At 33.2% G+C, this 21,151-nt stretch overlaps 1 pseudogene; it reads left to right on the top strand.

Moving 5' to 3' along the window:
• The window catches only part of LOC110258634, a 115,277-nt pseudogene extending 101,919 nt beyond the window's left edge, over positions 1 to 13,358 (top strand).
• The last annotated feature ends 7,793 nt before the right edge of the window (positions 13,359 to 21,151 follow it).

Here is a 21,151-nt window from a genome sequence, read left to right as displayed (position 1 = left end):
TATATTTTCCTCTTTTTTTTTTTTAAAACTTAGAGAAGTCCTTTCAGTATTTCTTTTAGAATGGGTTTTGTATTGCTGTATCCTTTAGCTTTTGTTTGTTGGACAAATCATTTATTTCCCCTTCTATTTTAAATGATATTCTTGCTGGTTAGAGTATTCTAGGTTGCATATTTTTTTTCCTTTCAGTGCTTTAAATATATCTTGTCCCTCCCTCCTGGCCTGTAGTGTTTCTGTAGGGAAACCAGCTGATAGCCATATCAGTGTTCCCTTATAATTAACACTTTGCTTTTCTCTTGCTGCCTTTAGAATCCTCTCTTTATCTTTAACTTTTGCCATTTTGATTATAATATGTCTTGGTGTGGGCCTGTTTGGGTTCAACTTGTGTGGGGCCCTCTGTGCTTCCTGTATCTTGATATCAGTATCCTTTAGATTTGGAGTTTTCAGCCATCATTTCTTCAAATTTATTTTCAATCCCCTTTTCTTTCTATTTTCCATCTTGAATTCCTATTATGCATAGATTGGCCCACTTTATATTATCCCATAGGTCTCTTACATCGCTTTCATGTTTCTTCATTTGGTTTTCTGTCTGCTATCCTGTTTGGGTGATTTCCATTATTCTATCTTCCATGTCACTAATTTGTTCCTCTGCATTATTCATTCTGGTCTTTATTGCCTCTAGTTCAGTGTGTATCTCTACAAATGAATTTTCTAGTTTTTCTCCTTATACTTTCTAGTTTCTTTCTGAAGGAATATGCATTACTGTTCATATCTTCTCTTAATTCCTTCAGTATTTTCATTATCTCCCTTTTGAACTCCAAGTCTGTCAGACTGCAGTGGTCTGTTTCATTGTTGACTGCTTTAGGTGAGTTCCCCTGTTATTTTAACTGGGAATGGTTTCTGAGCTTCTTCATCTGGCTTCTCTGTGTGTGTTTTTTTGTTTCCTGTGAATTGGGGGAAGCCAAACTGTAGTCTTATAAGTCTAATTCTATGCAAGAAGTAGTTTTGGGGGTGGTTACTTTTTTTTTTTTTTTTTGCATGGGAGTTTGAATCTTTGCTGTCTCTTTCTTTGGTGTGAGCAGTCTGTTATCCCCAGGGTGCCTGGTGTGTTTTCAGGGAGAAGGAAGCAATGGGTACTGCCAGCATTCAGTGCAAACCCGAATTGTGTCCTCTGTGTTGTTGGTGACCTTTAAGTGCCACTCTCCTTAGGAATACCTATAAAGATCAATTCATGAAAATATCCATTCTCAGGAAAATTTCCTAGAGAGGTAGGGTAACAAGCCACACTACACCATCCAGTGCACGGATTAAGGCAACCTGGCTGGGGATCATTTCTGTAGTTTCTACAACCTTTTGGTTAATGTGTCACTTAGGCTATTTTCCCACAATGTGGCAGTCAAGTCAAATTGGAGTCTAAGTCCACCTCCTTCAAATTTCTCCCAGAAATGTAGATTTGTGTGTCTTCAGAAAACTGAAAACCCTCTGGCTGGACTCAACTCAAGATGGGTTGAGGAAAATAATACAACAAATAAATAAAAATGTCATCAGACTATGTAGAAATGAAGACCAAAAAACCATAGGAGAATACTATAAATAATTATATGACAACAAATTTGACAACCTAGAAGAAATGGATAACACTCTGGTGATGTACAGCCTGCCAAAACTAAATAAAGAAGAAATATTCCAACAAAACCAACCAATCATTAGAAATGAAATTGAGTATATAATAAAAACACTCCCTAGAAACAAAAGTCCAGAACCAAATTTCTTCACAGGAGAATTCTACCAAACATACAAAGAAGCATATCTATGCATCCTCCTTAAACTTTTCCAAAAGGTTGAAGAAGAAGGAACACTCCCAATGACATTCTATGAAGCCACTATCACCCTAATACCAAAACCAGACAAAGAAACTACCAAGAAAAGAAAAGAAAAATATAGGTCAATAATGTCGATGTCTACAGATGCAAAAATGCCCAAACAATTTTAGCCAACTGAATCCAACAATATATAAAAACGATCATACACCACGACCAAATGGGATTCATCTCAACTTCACAAGGATGGCTCAACCTACTCAAATCATCCAACATCATACACCACATTAACCAAAGTCAATTCATGTGATCATTTCCACAGTTGCAGAAGCAGCATTTGACAATGTCCAACATCACTTCATGATAAAAACTCTTATCAAAGTGGGTATATAGGGAACATGCCTTACCATAATCAAAGCCATTTAGGAACAAACCCACAGCAAATATAACACTCAATGGAGAAACGCTGAAAGCCTTCCCATTAAAATCTCGAGCAAGACAAGGATGCCCACTCTCACCACTTCTATTCAACATAATACTGGAAGTCCTGGCCACAGCTATCAGACAATGAATAGAAATAAATTTTATTCAAATAGGTAGAGACGAGCTAAAATTTTCACTGTATTCTGATGACATGCTATTATATATAGAAAATCCTAAAGACTCAACCCCAAAACTACTTGAACTGATCAACATATTTAGCAAATAAGTAGGATATATAATTTACATTTCAAAATTACTTGCATTTCTGTTACTAATAATGAAATGTTTTAAAATGAATACAAAATTACATTACCCCTTAAAATTGCACCCCCAAAAATCAAATACCTGGGTATTCACCTTACCATGTAGTTGAAAACTTATATTCTGAATACTCTAAAAGTTTAATCAAGGAAATTAATGAGGATGTAACAAAATGAAAATTATTCCATGCGCCTGCATTGGAAAAAGTTAATATTGCAAAAATGACCATACTATCCAAAGCAATCTACAAATTCAATGAAATCCCTATTAAATTACCCATGACATTTTTCACAGAACTAGATGAAACAATCCAAAATGTATATGGAATTACAAAAAAACCCAGAATTTCCACAGAAATTCTGAGGAACATAATCCAAGCAGGAGGCATACCTCTCCCAGTCTTCATGCAATATTACAAAGACACAGCCATCAAGACATTTTGATACTGGTACCAAAACTGACATACAGACCAATGGAACAGAATAGAGAAAACAGAAATAAACCTAGACACCTATGGTCAATTAATCTTTGACAAGGCAGGCAAGAACATAAAATGGGAAATAGACAATCTTTTATGCAATTATTTCTGAGAAAGTGGAAAAAAATGCATGCAAATCAATGAAACTAGGATGCACTGTCACACCATGCATGAAAATAAACCCAAAATGGCTGAAAGACTCATGTATAACACAAGACACCATCAAACTCCTGGAAGAGAACATAGGCAAAACATTCTCTGACATCAACACTACAGATGTATTCTCAGGTCAGTCTCCCAAGGCAAAGAAATAAAAGCAAAAATAAGCCAATGGGACCTAATCAAACTGACATCTTTTGCACAGCAAAGGAAAACAAAAAGAACACAAAAAGACAACTTTCAGAATGGATAAAATAGTTTTAAATGATGCGACTGAGAAGGACTTAATCTCCAAAATATCCAAGCAACTTATACAACTAGAATATTTAGAAGTGTTTGCATCACAGACTCTCTTATGAAATACAATTAACAACATACAGGAGCACACCTGGACAAAAGAGGGGTGCTTTTGTATTGATGCCAGTCACTCTGCCACTGGCTAAACTGAAAAGGTGCCACTTCTTTCCTGATCTCAAAACCACTCTGAGTCTCAGAACAACTTAACCTCAGATAACAAATATCCAAACAAAGAATTGGACAAATTCTGGTTATCAAAAACTGAATCGTGTCTTCGTCTAATTTGCAGGTGCATAGGGAAATGTAGATTTTTGAATTTTGTGTTGGAAAAGTGAATTCATAGTTTGGAAACTAACAGCTTATGTAGATTGCATTTAAGATATTTTTTGGTATAGTCACATTCCTGTTATTCACTGCAGTTGGGTATATATTTTCATAAAATTAGTTTCATTTATCTTGAAGATAGTTTTCCATTCTGAGAATAATTCAGAATGTGAATGTTTCTTGGTTACATGCAAACAGAAAAGCAGAAATACAAAAATTTGAGGCATCTGCAGAGAGGAAATTTATGGCTGCCACAGAGAATTATCTATATAGTCATTGCTTTTTACTCACTATCTGCTGTGTACGAAGTACATGTAGTGCTGACAGAAACACAAATGGATAGAATAATCTTCCAAATAAACTGGAGGCATAAGACATCTTTCAGTAGCCAGCCTTCTGGTGGAAGGGACTATCCTTGCCAAGGGGGCTTGGCCTGGAGATTCCCAAGATTGATGCTGCCTTTCTTGTGGGCAGGGCTGGGTCCCATTGCTATGAAGTTAAAGGGAGAATTTCAATATGTTGCTTGCCAACACCAGGTCATTGTCATTGAATAGCTAGACCAAATAGCTAAATAATATTCCATTTTTTTTGTATACACCTCATTTATTTTTCCATTCCTTTGTTGACAGACACAAAGGTTATTTTCATAACCTGGCTATTGTGAATAATGCTTCAATTAACATGAGAGTAGAGATATTGCTTTGAAATGCTGATACAATTTCCTTTGGATATATGCTCTGAAATGGGATTGTTGTATCCTATGGTAGTTCTATTTTTAATTATTCTAGGAATGTCTTTAATTTCCATTGTGGTGGAATAAATTATTTATCCCACAGCAGTCTACAGTGTTTTTTCACTTCCTTGTCAACATTCCTTTTCTAAGAGGACCTTAATTTCATGCAATATGTCTCTGCCATCATTATTTAATCATTTCCAAATACTCCACCTCAAATATTATCATGTTGAACAATCAGATTTTAACAAACAAATTTGGAGGGACATAAATATTCATACTAAAACAAGGGACTCATTTCACTATTTGGCTTATATGTATACAGTTTCTCATCATAAAGAAGAGATTTTGGAGTTCCCGTCGTGGTGTAGTGGTTAACGAATCTGACTAGGAACCATGAGGTTGTGTATTTGATCCTTGCCCTTGCTGTGTGGGTTAATGATCCGGCATTGTGGTGAGCTGTGGTGTAGGTCACAGACAAAGCTCAGATCCCACGTTGCTGTGGCTTTGGCTGGCAGCTACAGCTCCGATTAGACCCCTAGCCTGGGAACCTCCATATGCCACAGGAGAGACCCAAGAAATGGCAAAAAGACAAAAAAAAAAAAAAAGAAGAAGAGATTTTGTTTTTCCCAAACGGTCTTAGACCTTAATAAAGATAAGTTAGTTATATATGTATGGGTGTTTTCCTGAGCCTTCTATTCTGTTCCTCATGTATGTGTGTCTTTTTATATATCTCCATGATGTTTTGATTTAGTAGAGTTTTGTAATATATTTTGTAATCAGGATTTGTGATGTCTCCAGCTTTGTTATTCTTTCTCAAGATTGCTTTTGATATTTGTAGTCTTATGAATTTTATGATTATTTTTGTAGACTTGTTAAAAATGCCATTGGTCCTTTTATAGTGATTTTATTGAAACTGTGGATTGATTTGGATTGTGTCTATTTTGACAATATTTATTCTTCCAAATCATGAACATGGTGTAAGCTTCCCATTTATTTATATCTTTAATTTCTTTCATTAATGTCAATATACAAATCTTTATATACAAATATACTATATATATATATACAATATATATTCAAATATATGTGTATATACAATATAAAAATATATAATATACATACATATGTATACAAATATTCACATGTATATACAATATACAATATAAGAAGTATACAATATTTATATAATATGAAATATTGTATGTAAAATACACAATATAATACATACAGTATTATATATACAATATACTAGTATACAATATACAAATTTGTGTACACAAATTTACATTATACATACTATATATACAAATATATGTATGTATATACAATATACATAAAAATATATGTATACAAATATGCATAAAAATATATGTATATTTACATACAAATGTACAATATACAAATCAATATAATAATATATAAATCTTTCACCTACTTAGTTAAAATCATTCCTAAGCATTGCTTTCCTTTGGTGCTATTTTAAGTAGGATTAAATTTCTAATTTCTTCTAGAGATGTTTCATTGTTAGCATATTTAAATACAACTAATGTTTTTAGGTTGACTTTTTATCCCATAACATTGAATTTTTTTGTTGTTGTTTCTAAGAGTTTGGGATTTTTTTTTCATTTTATGTATATAAGATTATATCTACTATGGAGTAACTATATCAAGCTTTTTATGTTAGTATCATGTGTTTGAGATTTATGCATATCAATGTGTATATCAATAGTCGCTTAGTTTTATTGCTAGTAATGGTCCATTTTATGGATGATTACAGTTCATTTATCTCTTTCTCAAGGAAGAGTTATTTTGGTATTTTTCATAAATTTGAAATCAAGAACTGCATAAATATCCAGATACATTTATTGAAAAAACAAACAAAACTTGAAAAATATAGCATAATTATGTTTAAGACACTAGGTCTCAGAAGCAACTGACAGTGATCACAGATATGAGAAACAAATAAGTTGAGCTCTAGGATTTTTTGTTTATTCCCTTTAAAATTTTCCATGTCATTGTAGAAAAAGTTCAGAAGATTCTGGGAGACCACCTGAGGAAGAGATAAAGAGATCTTTCAGGATCTGTGAAGACCAAGGCAGCTAAAGTAATTTAGGAAGAATGCTATAGAGGATAGACATATATACCTGTGAAGGGGAGGAGAGAGAGAGATAAATATATATATAGAGAGGTAAAAGTGGGGAAGAGAGGAGAGCAAATTGAGAGAGGAGAAGAATGGACAGAAGGAGAGAAAGGGGAGTAGGGGTGGGGAGGGAGAGAAGGAGGGAGAGAGAAAGGGAAATTGAGGGAAACAATGCAGTAGAACTGTGGAGAATTCCCCTAAACTACTCATCAGTGTATTGATTAGTGAATGCATTTGAGGACACTACGTGTGTCTGGGGGAAAGATTTACCCAGATGGATTAGAGAGAAGTGATTGCTACTCACAGGGGACCAGGAAAAATGCCTATTCTCAATGGTAGAAAAACCTCATAATGGAGTTCCCATCGTGGCACAGTGGTTAACGAATGTGACTAGGAACCATGAGGTTGCGTGTTTGATCCCTGTCCTTGCTTAGTGGGTTAAGGATCCAGCATTGCCATGAGCTGTGGTTGTAGGTTGCAGATGCAGCTCAGATCCCATGTGGCTGTGGCTCTGGCATAGGCTGATGGCTATAGCTCTGATTCAACCCCTAGCCTGGGAACCTCCATATGACATGAGAGCAGCCCAAGAAATGGCAAAAAGACAAAAAAAAAAAAAAAGAAAGAAAGAAAGAAATCAAAAAACCTCATAATACACAGGGCCAGTGCATTGCTTTGAATACTTAGCAAGATTTTGCATCAGTGGTGGAACATAAATATCCCTAGACTGAACACTTCTCAAGGCCTGCCTCATAATCTATAATAGCAATAATTTAAAAAATTCAAAATGAACATATCCAAAAGAACAAACTAAATATTGTATTCAGAATTTTGTGTCTTCGTTAATGTCATGTATTAATCTGGTTATTTTTCTTGTGATGCCCTTGTTTCATTCTTTTATAAGAGTTTTGATGGAGGCATGAAATCTGTTAGGAAGTAAATTCATTTCCATTATCTCTGTATGTTTTTATATAATATCAGTAATATTCACCAATTAGTTATATAGAATTCACTGATAAAGCAATATGGGAATATAATTTTGTTTTCAGAAAGGAAGAATTCTAAAGATAACTTACTTAAGTATTAGACTATTCTAGTTTCAGTTATTTTCTGTATGTGTTTAGAAAGTTTTTTTTTATAACAGTGGACCATATTTTTAGTTGGCATGTAATTGTCATAAGTTCATTTGTAACACTCTTCAATTATCTTTTACAATCTGTAGAATTGGCAATGATGACTTCATTCTTGAATATGATAATTTGTTCTTTTATTTTTTTCTTAATCTATTTTGTAAAGAGCTTATCAATTTTATCAACTTATAGAAGAACCAATTCCTAGTTTTATGTATTTTTTCTATTTTTCAATTATTTTCTGTTTCCCTGATTTCTGTCTCTCATTTGCTATTTCCATCTATGAGATTCTCTGGGTTTAATTTTCTTTTCCTCTTCCAGCTTCTTGAGGTGGAAGCTTAGTTTATTCCTTATACAATTTCTTGTCTTCTAACAACTGTAATTAAAGATAGAAATTCCTCTCTTATCACTCCTTTAGCTGCATTCTTTTAATTTATATATAATTTTTTTCTTTGTTATATAAAGCCACTTATTATATATATCTTTCACATATATTTTATATGCACATGTATCATCTTGAAAATTTATTTAAAAAATAGTCACAGTTACCTTTGGGATTATGTTAATTTGTAAATAATCAGAAAAATGATATATTTTTGTTATCAAATTTTATCAAATTGCTTTATGACTGATTATATATATATGTGTGTGACTTCTGTTTTGTTTTTGGTCCTTTGAAATGCATTGTGATTATGTCATGGCCTAATGTATTGCCTATTTTGATGAATTGTTCATGAATTTGAATGGAAGAATAGTCCCTCATATGTTTCCCACATTTCCTTACTAACACAGATTCAGTCAACTTATCAGTCTCATACTATGTAACAAACTATGTACAAAATTTATCTGCATTTACAACAGATTTTTTGGAATTAGCACTCATTATTTCTAGAATTCTGTTGAGATATCATCTTCAAATATGAAACTTATACACATTTGCCTATTTTGAAGTTCATGATATAAACAAGAAAGTTTTTGCATATTTCATTTCTGTCCATACTGGTCTTTTCCCTTTTCATAGAATGACCTCATTTTTTTAAATGACTTCCCTCCAGAAGACAGTATTCTGTAAGTCTTGTTCTTCATCTACATGGTGATTATCCTTGTGGCATCTCTGGAGATAAATAGCCTACCATCAAAATTATAATTATGCTCCCAATGAATTTAATTAAAGAGTATTCATTATTGGGGATGGAACAATTGGATGACTAAATAATATGTGCTCTAGTTCCAATGTAGATAAGGTATTTATGGACTTTCCCCCTTACCTAATATGGCAGACTTTTATGAATTTAAGTGATCGACTCAAAACAAATTATCTGTATGATATTATTCACCATCCTTCAGCAAATTACAAATTCAACAATAAAGACAGAACAATATAAATGATGAACAAACAAAATATTTCAAAGGCCATTTCACATTCATGGGTATAAAATACAAACAATATTTTTATGTAAATAATTCATAAATGATTTCCAGTTTTCTCAACAATCAAGATGTTGATTTAATATTTTTGGTGTTTATGACAAATTCTCCCAACAACAAATATTTTGGATCTTTGTTCACACAGAGTTCTTTAGGTAATAGGACATTCATATTCATGTTAAAAATCTCAACAATTTCAAAAGTAATGTGTTTTTGAATGACTGAGGTGAATTAGATTACCTGCACACATGGAAACAGTTGGTCACTCGGAGACAGTTCAAGGACCAGTGATGGTGCATATATTTGGCACTTTGTGTTCACAGAGGTGGCATCAGAAGGGCAAGGAAGAGGCGTCATAGTCCAGAACATGCATCAACTCCCTTTCTCCTTATGCAGGTAACCCAGTAGGTATATGTTTCCACAAAATTCTGAACCTGGCTTTAGATTTTGCATTGGTGTTGTGAAAATTTAGTCTTTTAAGAGTTTTCCTTTGTGACTTTAATAATCAGTTATGTTAGGAATCATTTATGATTACTAAAATATGTGGAGATGGATTCTCTTTTATAATAATTTTTGGATATTTAGAAAGATATGCAGTAAATTTTCTTGCTCTAACAAAGTTTTCTTAGAAATTATTTTCAAGTGTAACTAATTGGGGATAGTTTCATGGGTAAATGTGATGAGAGTTTAAATTAACATGTTATCTAATCATTGTTAATCTGTTAAAAATTTAAAAATGATGTAACATCTGTATAATATAATTGAGTTTCTTTCAAGAACCCAAGGTAATATTGCAATAAGAAAGTTGTTACTTAAATTCCTACTTTTCTTTTCAGAGGTGAATTTAAGCATCCTTTATAAGTTTTGGCCATTTAGCTGTATTCTTCCTTAATTAGTTCTTCATAATATTTATTTATATGTTTAAGAAATCAAAGTTATTTTTATTTTGACAAGGGTGTAGTGACTGGAAAGGGTCAAGAGGAGACTTCTAGGGTTCCAAAACAATTCTGTCTTCATTTGGGTGTCTGCTTTGTGAAAATTCATCAAGCTCTACTATTAATGACTGTATAACTTGGTCTGCATGTATACAAATTATGAATACACAGTTATCCAAGGAAGATGTACAGATGGACAACAAGCACATGAAAAAATACTCAACATCCCTAATTATTAGAGAAATGCAAATCAAAACTACCACAAGACACCACCTCACACCAGTCAGAAAGGTCATCATTAAGAAGTCCACAAATAACAACTGCTAGAGGGGGTGTGGAGAAAAGGGAAGCCTCCTGCACTCCTGGTAGGAATGTAAGCTTATACAACCACTTTGGAGAACAGTATGAAGGTTCCTTGGAAATCTATACATAGAACTAACACATGACCCAGCAATCCCACTCTTGGTCATATATCCAGACAAAACTCTCCTTAAAAAAGACACATGCACCCACATGTTCATTGCAGGAATATTCACAATAGACAGGACATGGAAACAACCCAATTATCCATCAACAGATGATTGGATTAGGAAACTGTGGTAAATATACATAAAGGGATACTACTCAGCCATAAGAAAGAACAAAATAATGCATTTTGCAGCAACATGGTTGGAACTAGAGACTCTCATCATGAGTGAAGTAAGTCAGAAAGAGGACAAATACCATATGATATTGCATATCTGGAACCTAATATGTGGAACAAAAGAACCTTTTCACAGAAGAGAAAATCATGGACTTGGAGAATAGACTTATCGTTTCCAAGGGGCAGGGGAGGGAGTGGTGTGGATGGGGAGCTTGGTGTTAATAGATGCAAACTATTGCCTTTGGAATGGATTAGCAATGAAATCCTGCTGTGTAGCACTGGGAACTATATCTAGTCACTTATGACAGAGCATGATAATGTTAGAAAATAGAATGTGTATATGTATGTATAACTGGATACCCATGTTGTACAGTAGAAAAATATATATTGGGGAAATAACAACTTAAAAAATTGAAAGTTATTAACTTTTTTAAAAATGTTGCTGTCAGAATGATTTATGTTTTAAAGTATTTGTCTCATTTTGCCCAGAAAATTATTTTTTTAACTTTTTTATTAAAGCAGAGTTTTTTACAATGTTTTGTGAATATTGTGTCAATTTCTGATGTACACAAAGTGACCCAGTCATACCCACATGTCCATTATTTTTCCCACATTATCTTCTCATTTTATCTTTTTCTCATATTGTTTTCCAACTTGTTTTTATTTTATATTTTTATATTTATTTTTTAATTGCTACTTTAGATTTTATTTGTACTTAATTTTTTGTATTTAGATATTTTCAGATATTTCGTTTAGATAATTGTCTACTTAGATATTAACTCTATAATTATCCTCTAAAGTGGAAATATTTCTCAAAATATTTTTACCTATTGACACTATAGTATTTTTGCGTAAATATTTAAAAATTAAAATTGTTAAATATATCTACTTGGAATTTCAATGATTGGTTAAGAAAATTCTTCCACCATTAGAATAGAGAAAGTCATGTCATTACTAAGTGAAAAGTAAAAAATAAAATTAAATCATTCTTTAGGTTTTTTATTAAAATGTTAATCAAAATTTTATATAAAGTACTAACTATATATTCAATTTAATTATCTACTAGATGGAAAACAAGATGTGGCAACTCATTTATTTAATAATGTGTCCTTTGCCACATATGTCTCTTAATTACTTGCCTCTTGATTAGCCTGTAAGATTTTTAAGGTTTGAGACAATGATTTAATTAGCCTTGTGTTATTATCTCTGAAGGTACTGGAATAAAATAAACCATAATTCTCTTTGTTAAATTAACAAATTATCATACAATTTCAGGAATTCAATAGTAATGATTATATTTACAGGTAATTTTGTCCTAAGTGCTGAAATAAAACATACAGTAGAATCTATGGACAAAGGAAGAATATAACTGATTTTGTCCTCTTGGGGCTCACTTGGAGCATCCAGGGTCAAAAAATATTATTTGTCCTATTCTTACTCATCTACATTGTCACAATGGTGGACAACCTACTCGTTGTTGTAACTGTCGTGGTCAGCCCAACTCTGGATGCTCCTATGTACTTCTTTCTTGGATACTTCTCATTTTTTTTTGTTCTTTTTTGCCATTTCTTGAGCCACTTCTGTGGCATATGAAGGTTCCCAGGCTAGGGGTCAAATCAGAGCTGTAGCTGCTGGCCTATGCCAGAGCCACAGCAACATGGGATCCAAGCTGCATCTGCAACCTACAACCACATCTCATGGCAATGCTGGATCCTTAACCCACTGAGCAAGGCCAGGGATCGAACACTCAACCTCATGGTTCCTAGTCGGATTTCTTAACCACTGAGCCATGATAGGAACTCCTGATTCTCATTTCTGGATGCTTTTTTTTTTTTTAACAAACTTCCACCCCAAATGTGATTATAGACTTAATCTGTGAGAAAAAAACCATTTCCTTCCAAGCCTGCATGATCCAGCTTTTTATAGAGCATTTATTTTGTGGTGCTGAGATTTTGCTCCTGGTGGTCATGGCCTATGACTACTATGTGGCCATCTGCAAACACTTGCATTATTAGACAATCATGAATCAGTAAGTATGTATTCTGCTGGTACTGCTGACCTGTGCTGGTGGGTTTTTGCATGCTACACTTTATCCTCTCTTGGTTTACAACCTTCCCTTCTGTGGTCCATGTCTTTGGATGTGACATGCATAATTTGTTAAAACTTGCCTGCAACAGAAAGCTACACTTTTGGCTTCACTGTGGTTGCCAATGATGGGGCAATCTCTGTGGTCATCTTTATGCTCTTTCTCATCTCCTATGGCATCACTCTGCACTCCCTGAAGAGTCTCAGTTAGGAAGGAATGAACAAAGTGTTATCTACCCGTGGCTCCCACATTTCTGTGGTGGTCCTATTCTTTGTGCTCTGTATTTTTATGTTTGTGAGACCTCCTTATACCTTACCCACTGATAAATTCTTGGCTGTGTTTTATACCATTATCAACCCTATGTTGAACCTTCTAATCTATACTTTGAGAAATGTAGAGATACAAAATGCCATGAAAAAGCTCTGGAACAGAAAAAGAAAATGAGGAACATTGGATATATATCACCTATTTTCAATGAAGAAATGTGTTTATTTAATTCTAGTAAGTTCCTCCACAAGATTAATAACTTGGTAATGATGAAAAACTTTCACTGTGTGAATAATTCCATGATCATAGTATATGTTGAAGATTTTCATAATTTTCTAGTTCAAAAGAATACTCTTTGAAATATCTTTTTAATATTTTTATAATTTCTTGTGAAAATATGTATATTTCAGGGGTTTAAAATGTTTCTATTTAGGGAGTTCCCATCGTGGAAGAGTGGTTAACGAATCTGACTAGGAACCATGAGGTTGTGGGTTCGATCTCTGGCCTTGCTCAGTGGGTTAAGGATCCAGCTTTGCCATGAGCTGTGGTGTAGGTTGCAGATGCGGCTCAGATCCCATGTTGCTGTGTCTCTGGCATAGGCCAGCGGCTACAGCTTAGATTCGACCCCTAGCCTGGGAACCTCCATATGCCATAGCAGAGGCCCTAGAAAAGGCAAAAAGACAAAAAAAAGCTTCTATTTAGACTTTATGTTTACATTCTATATAATTAGTTAAGCCAAAATTAATCCTAAATTTGTATTATTTAGTGGGAGATTTTCTCATATTTCTCTCTTAAATAATGTAATATTTTTCAGAATTAATAGATTCATTAAAGAATTCAGAAAAATATCAGAAATATCACATAAAAACCTTTCACTCTTCTCTATGCTGACAGCCATAATATATTTGAGGTATATGTCATTTTGTATCTGCAAAATGCTTTATATATGTCATTTTTTCATATTGATTAGCATTATAACTTTGGAGAATAATGTTTCAGAGCTGTAAGATTAATAATAGGATGCTATGTATATAAAAATAATCTAAATAAAGTGTATATTCTGAAAAATGCCCATATTTTATTTTTTTCCCAATTGGGTAATCATATTATTTCCCCAAGTGGGCCAGCTTTTTTTTAGGCTATATTTTCAAAAAGGTGAAATTTACCTTCTCAGATAGTTTAGAATATCTAGTAATTCCTCCGATATTTATCAATATCCTCATCGCCCCTTTGGCTTACAGTGTTTCATATACTTCTATAGAGATTCAGGTTTTACCTTAATGTGTAAATTAGGCATAAACTATTTATCCAAGAGTTTCAAATGTGAACTATACAATTTGACCACGGATATTTTTGGTGATGTAATTGTTAAAAAACATGCTGACATTATACGACATTCTTATCTCACTTATTGATGAATTACAGATTACTAAGTGATAAAGAGGCCATATATTGCTTTATTTTAGAGATACAACTTTCTCTGAATGAGGCTTGAAACAAAACATTATGTGCTTCTAGATGATTGGAAGCATATGGTCAAAGAAATTTATTATTTTACCTATCTGCTGGATACAAGAAGGCCTAAAGCTATGCAGTGGTGGGTGTTTTCACCAGTAAATTACACTGTATAAGAAAAATCATATCCTGATTTTTATTCCTGTTAACATTCAGACTGCTTATATTATATCAAAGTCTTCTTAAATGCAATACTATTCACAAAATATACCAAACATTTATATTTATCTAAAGTTATCTAAATTTATATAATTTATTCCATGACTTTTTGATGTCCTCCTCTGAAATCATAAGTTAAATCCTTTACAATGTGGTGGTAGCTGGAAGTGACCCCTTAGGGAAATAACTGGGTCATAAATGTGTAGTCCTTATGAATGGGAATAATATCCTTATAACACCCCAACAGCTCATGTGACTCTTCTGCTATGTGGGGACACAGGAAAAAGTTAACTCTGTAGGTACTAGGGAGGGGATCTTACCATATATGGAATCTTCCAACACCTTAATCTTGGATCTTAGAGCCTCCAAACCTGTGAAAAACAAAAGTTTTCTCCAAACTATCCAGTTATTTTGTAATAGCAACCCAAATGAACCACGATAGAAATTTAGTTAATTTTCAATGTTGTATAGTTATTTCAAGTGAGGGGATAAAAGCCTTTATTAATTTGTTAACAAAGTCAATATTTATCAGTATGTAATCTCCCTGAAGTCAGTGAAAATTATTTAATGATCTTTGTGTTTTTGTTCATTGCACAATGTATGGAACAAAGAATTTATTCTGTAAATATTGTCAATTACTTGAACTATTGATCAAATTGAATGAGAATTATTACTGATAAATTTTAATGAGCTCAATCTACATTAAATACATATATGTTTACTACAAATATTTACTCTTGTTTGCTATTTGCTACACATATTTACTTTATCATGTTGTTTATGTTATGTTTCTATATAAAGATGTTATTTTATATTATTTTACTTTTGATTTCTTCTGTCACATCACTCGGAAAATTCCATACCCTCCCAATGATTTTATAAATTTTTAACTTACAAAAAATAACTTCAAAACACTTTATTTTTTAACACACCTATATTTTATTTTTTGCTTGTGATGAAGAAACATGTAAACCCAAGCAGGTAAAATATCTGTCAAAATAATTATTAACTTAAGTAATAATTTGAAATTTTTCTATTTACAATGTCAGGTTTTATACCATCTAGAAATTATAATTTAGGTTCACTTTCTCCTCCTCCTGCCCCTTCTTCTTCCCTTCTAAACTTTATGGTCATTGTGCAAAGTTTGAAATCTTCCCATAAAAATATATTCTGAATTCCATGATACTACATAATTATTTTGAGGAAAACTACATGGTTTAATATCTTATTTTCCATTCATAATAAAGGACTACATGATGTCCCAATAAAAATTAATTATCATTTCCATTGATTTTACACAGTTTAATGAGCTGGTCAGAAGGGGCTTATTTTCTTTTGATGTCATGAATTACAGAACAATCCTCAAAGCCAGAGGCATATGTCTCTATCCAAATAATTGTTGGCCTTTATCCAATAATCCATAAATATGTATCCCACCACACACTCAGAACTGTATCCAACCTCATGTGAATCTCTATGACCACATGTTATATTCAATGATACATATGTCTGTATCCAGTTGCATGTATGTGTCTATATTTGAACACACCTGGATACACACACACACACACACACACACACATATATATGTATATATATAATGACAGATTGATCATAATTTGACTATGGGTGCATAGTCCATATGGATGCAGTTGTATATGTATCTGACAGGATTGCACACAGTCTCATAACTGTCTATATGCAATGATGTATCTTTCCATTCACAGATCTGTGTTTGATCACACACAGTGCTGCATCTGTTCACATACAAGGCTGTATCTTTCCATTCACTGCTTTGTATCTTACTGTAATGAATTTAGGCAGAACATTACTGAACAATTCTTCTGTTCCATGTGACATTGGACTGAGGTCATTTTGTGCTATTTAGCTGATTGTTGGACTTTTAAGGAGGGTCCAAAATGACTACTTTTATATGAATGGTGTCTTGGCAGGTATGGCTACAAGACTGGGCTCCTCTGGGTCTCTTTCATTCTCCATGTAAATACATGGCTACATAAATGATATCTGTCCAGTGATGTTGTTAGACTTGTAAAACAGCATCTCAGGGCTCAAATACATAGGAGGCAAAAGACATTAGGGCTAGTTAACTTTCATCCTATCATGTTATCAGCCTGGATTCCAGTTCTAAATTTATCTCAAGTTCTAAATCCAGACTAGACTTCACATCAAATGATATACTCAACAAAGTGAAAAGGTAACGTATTGAATGAGATAAAATATTTGCAATACATACAGCTTATAATGACAATATATAAAATGTACAAGAAACCTCTATAATGAATAGCAAAATATATAACCCAGTTTAAAATGTGCAAAGAGGAGTTACCATCATGGTGCAGTGGAAATGAATCTGAGTAGTACCCATGAGGATACAGTTTTGATCCCTGGCCTCACTAAGTGGGTCAGGAATCTGATATTACTGTGAACTGTGGTGTAGGTTGCAGACATGGCTTGGATCCTGTTTTGCTGTGGCTGTACCATAGGCCAGCAGCTGTAACTCTGATTCATCCCCTAACATGGTAAATTCAATATGCCTCAGGTGCAGTCATATGAAGCAAAAATAAATAAATAAATAAATAAAGAAAGAAAGAAATAAAATGTGCAAAGAATCTTAATAGATATTTTTCCAACAAATACAGAAATGGTTAATAGGAATATGGAAAAATGATCAATACCACTAAAAAAACAGGGAAATACAAATCAATAGAAAAATGAGATGTCACTTCATGTATGTTATTTTTGCCATATATATGTATATGTGTGTGTGTGTGTGTATATATGTGTGTATATATATATATATCAGCAAATTTTGGTGGATGTAGATAAAATGCAACCTTATAATATTGGTGGGAATACAAATTTTATCAGCCACTAAGAAGAATATTATGAAGGGTTCTCAAACAATTAAAAATTAAACTACTATATGATTCAATGGTAACACATCCTCATATATTTTCAAGAATATGAAACCAGGAATCTGAATCTGCAGAAATATCTGTACGCCCATGTTCACTGCAGTATTATTCACAATAGCCAATACATGGAAACAACCAAAATGTCCAATGATGAATGAATGGACAAAAAAACCTATATGCATTTTTGTACAAAAAAAGAGGTAGATTTATGCTAAAGCTGGTTGTTTCCGGATAGAAAAATAAGGAAAAAAAACTAATATGGATAGAGAAAGCTATAAAAATATTTGTAAAAAGGGGGCTCTGGGAAATTATGATAAGGCTGAGATTAGATTACATTTTAATGAGTTAAATGGGTTTGTTATTAAAAGTAGGCTGGTGTAGGATTATTAGATTTGGTTCCTCTCAGAAAGTTACTTCTGATAATAGATTGCATGATCTTCCCTGACTTTAAGTGATCTGTATTAGATTTGAAATACTTTTTTTCACTTTGATTAAGTGAATAAATATTCACAATGACTTTATTTGCCAAAGTGTTTTGAAACTTGATATTTTTGACAAACTTCCTATCAAAATTCTACTGAATATTCTTTTGACTTCTTGACTTTGGGATTCTTCAGAGGGCCTGTGAGGTAACTCAGAGAGAAATATTAAACTAGGAATGGTTGAAATATTAAATTACATAGGAAGCATTGTCAAATGAGTTACAAGCCTCTTAAAATCATACAGAACAGATACATGTTATTAGTATAGATATTCTAGAAATTATATAAATTTGCTGAAATTTAGTTAAATCTGGAGTAATATTATTAGTCATAATTCTAGGTGTTATCTTAAAATATTTTATGTCAGAGCACTTGATTAAGATTCTCTGGCAAAAATATTGTGGTCAGATCTTTAAACTTGCTTTTTTAAAGTCATTCATCATTCTTAGACAGCTAGATGATGATTTGCACAATTGCTTCATTTTCAAGAAGATTCATAGACAGGAATTTTTGACAGGTACAAGTTTCTGATAAATTATACTGATGAAATGGCTAAGGTATTTTAAAAGCCTAACAGTAGAAAAGAAAATATATAAATGAATGATTTTTAAAAAGCTTAACAGAAATTTTTATTTCATAAAACTATTAGCAAAAAAAAAATAAGATTGAATAAACTCATAAATATTGTTAGAATTTTTTAGTCTTTCCTGAAATATTAGTAGATTTTTTTTTTTTTTTTTTTTTTTTTTTTGTCTTTTGCTGCTGTTGTTGTTGTTGCTATTTCTTGGCCCGCTCCCGCGGCATATGGAGGTTCCCAGGCTAGGGGTCCAATCGGAGCTGTAGCCACCGGCCTACGCCAGAGCCACAGCAACGCGGGATCCGAGCCGCGTCTGCAACCTACACCACAGCTCACGGCAACGCCGGATCGTTAACCCGCTGAGCAAGGGCAGGGACCGAACCCGCAACCTCATGGTTCCTAGTCGGATTCGTTAACCACTGCGCCACGACGGGAACTCCCTGAAATATTAGTAGATTTTAATTGATGTCTTCCAGATGTACAAACTTCTTTGCTTTTAGCTAATTATGACTAGTAGCAACTCAGTAAACTATAAACTTGTAAGTAAAATTGAAGCTTTAATTTTCACTCTCTACCTGATTGATCCATCCAGAAATTGGAAATTCTTAAGTTCCTAGTAGATTTATCAGGTAAGTAAGGAAAGTGAATTCCTGACTGGTGATATTTTGTGAACCTCAAAAGGGAAATAATTCACTTAAGTCTGTAAGGAAATATCTGTGACAGGCCCTTGACATGGCTTTCCTGGCCCTGACAGGCCTTTAAAATTTTAGTCTGAGACTCATTTTGAAAAGATCTATTACAGCCAATTTAAAAGAACCTCTATAGTAAATTACATTTGTATAAGTAATCAAATCAAACATTAAAATCAGACTTAATTTGCATGCAATTTCATCTTAATTTGGCTGTATTTGATAAAAATGGGGGTAAATTAAAGAGAAAAATTATATTTAAATGGATATCAAATTCTAATTCTATTCATTGAGATCTGTCTTTATATCTAAGACTCACCTCCCAGATAGGTCCCTGTCATCATATAACATAATTTTAAAGATTAAATGAATTATTAAAAAGGACACTCTACATTAATTTTTCCTGAAGCTTATATCAGCACTCTACATTGAAATGAATATCATATGCCCCAAGACCTGAAAATAGGTCATTATGCTTAATGGAAAAGACACCTTTTAAAGGATGGTCTCCAAACTAGATAAAAGTATCTTTCTCAACTACTCTTAACTAGTTCATGTGCAACTACTCCAAACTAGATAAAAGTATCCTTCTCAACTACTCTTAACTAGTTCATGTGCAATGAAACTGAATGGAATGCCTCTTGGATTCATTTTTCACACTTGAGGAGTGTCTCTGTATTAGAATGGACTATAGACCCCAAACAACATCCACACCAGAAGAAGCAGACATGGGCAGCTGACCCAGTAGTCTAGACTAGGCCTGTAGGATCTATCACACTACTCTAATTAAACTGTTTGGTAAACATTTGTCATGCTATTAACATTAAAAGTTACTGCTTTATTATTGTCCCCCATGTTTAGGATATAAAAATAATTTCCTATTGGAGCTGTCACAGTATATAACTACTCATTATGTATCAATGCTTACTTTAAGTCTACTGCTACATGTGCTTTTGTGACAGTTGTGTATAAATGCTAAAAAAGTATGGTCTATAAAATATTTCCCTGGAAGCATACTTCTGTCCTTATTTATTATGTTCAATTAGATTTCTCTCAATATGGATAACAATAAAAATATATGTATATAAAACAAAAAGCAGGTGTCATATGAAGGGAGTTGATTAAAGCTAGGGCAGGAACAACAACCCTGGCTTGGAGGGACAGATATTTTGATTTCTATTGACACATTCACAATCATAGGGAGAAATTATGGAAATATCTCCAAATACTGAGGGATGGGGAAGTCATTCTCACTTATATATTGGTTTGGCCATTAAAGAGGAAAACGAATTTCAAAGGCAAAATAGAGTAGTTGTGATTCAGACATCCAAGGTAAAATCTAGTGATCATTGTGGGCATGATTTCAGATGTGTTCCTGTGTTGTTGAAAACTTCAAGTTTCTGAGCAGTGTTAGATTCCAGATGCCAACATCCATTCTCAAAGCAGTGTGTGCTAGCAGTTGGCAGCTGAACTTTTCTGGCCTCAAGGTCTCCTCTTGTCATTATCATATGTTTAGATATTAAGAATGCTTTAGATGAAATGCTAGAAGAAAAAAAGGGACACGTATAATGGTCAATAGCTCCTATTTTGTATATGTTAATGTCACTTAAGT

Source organism: Sus scrofa, unplaced genomic scaffold, assembly GCF_000003025.6.
Source record: "Sus scrofa isolate TJ Tabasco breed Duroc unplaced genomic scaffold, Sscrofa11.1 Contig26, whole genome shotgun sequence".
Taxonomy (NCBI): Eukaryota; Metazoa; Chordata; class Mammalia; order Artiodactyla; family Suidae; genus Sus; species Sus scrofa.
Note: the sequence above shows the minus strand (reverse complement) of the source record. Positions and strands in the feature narration are given on the sequence as shown.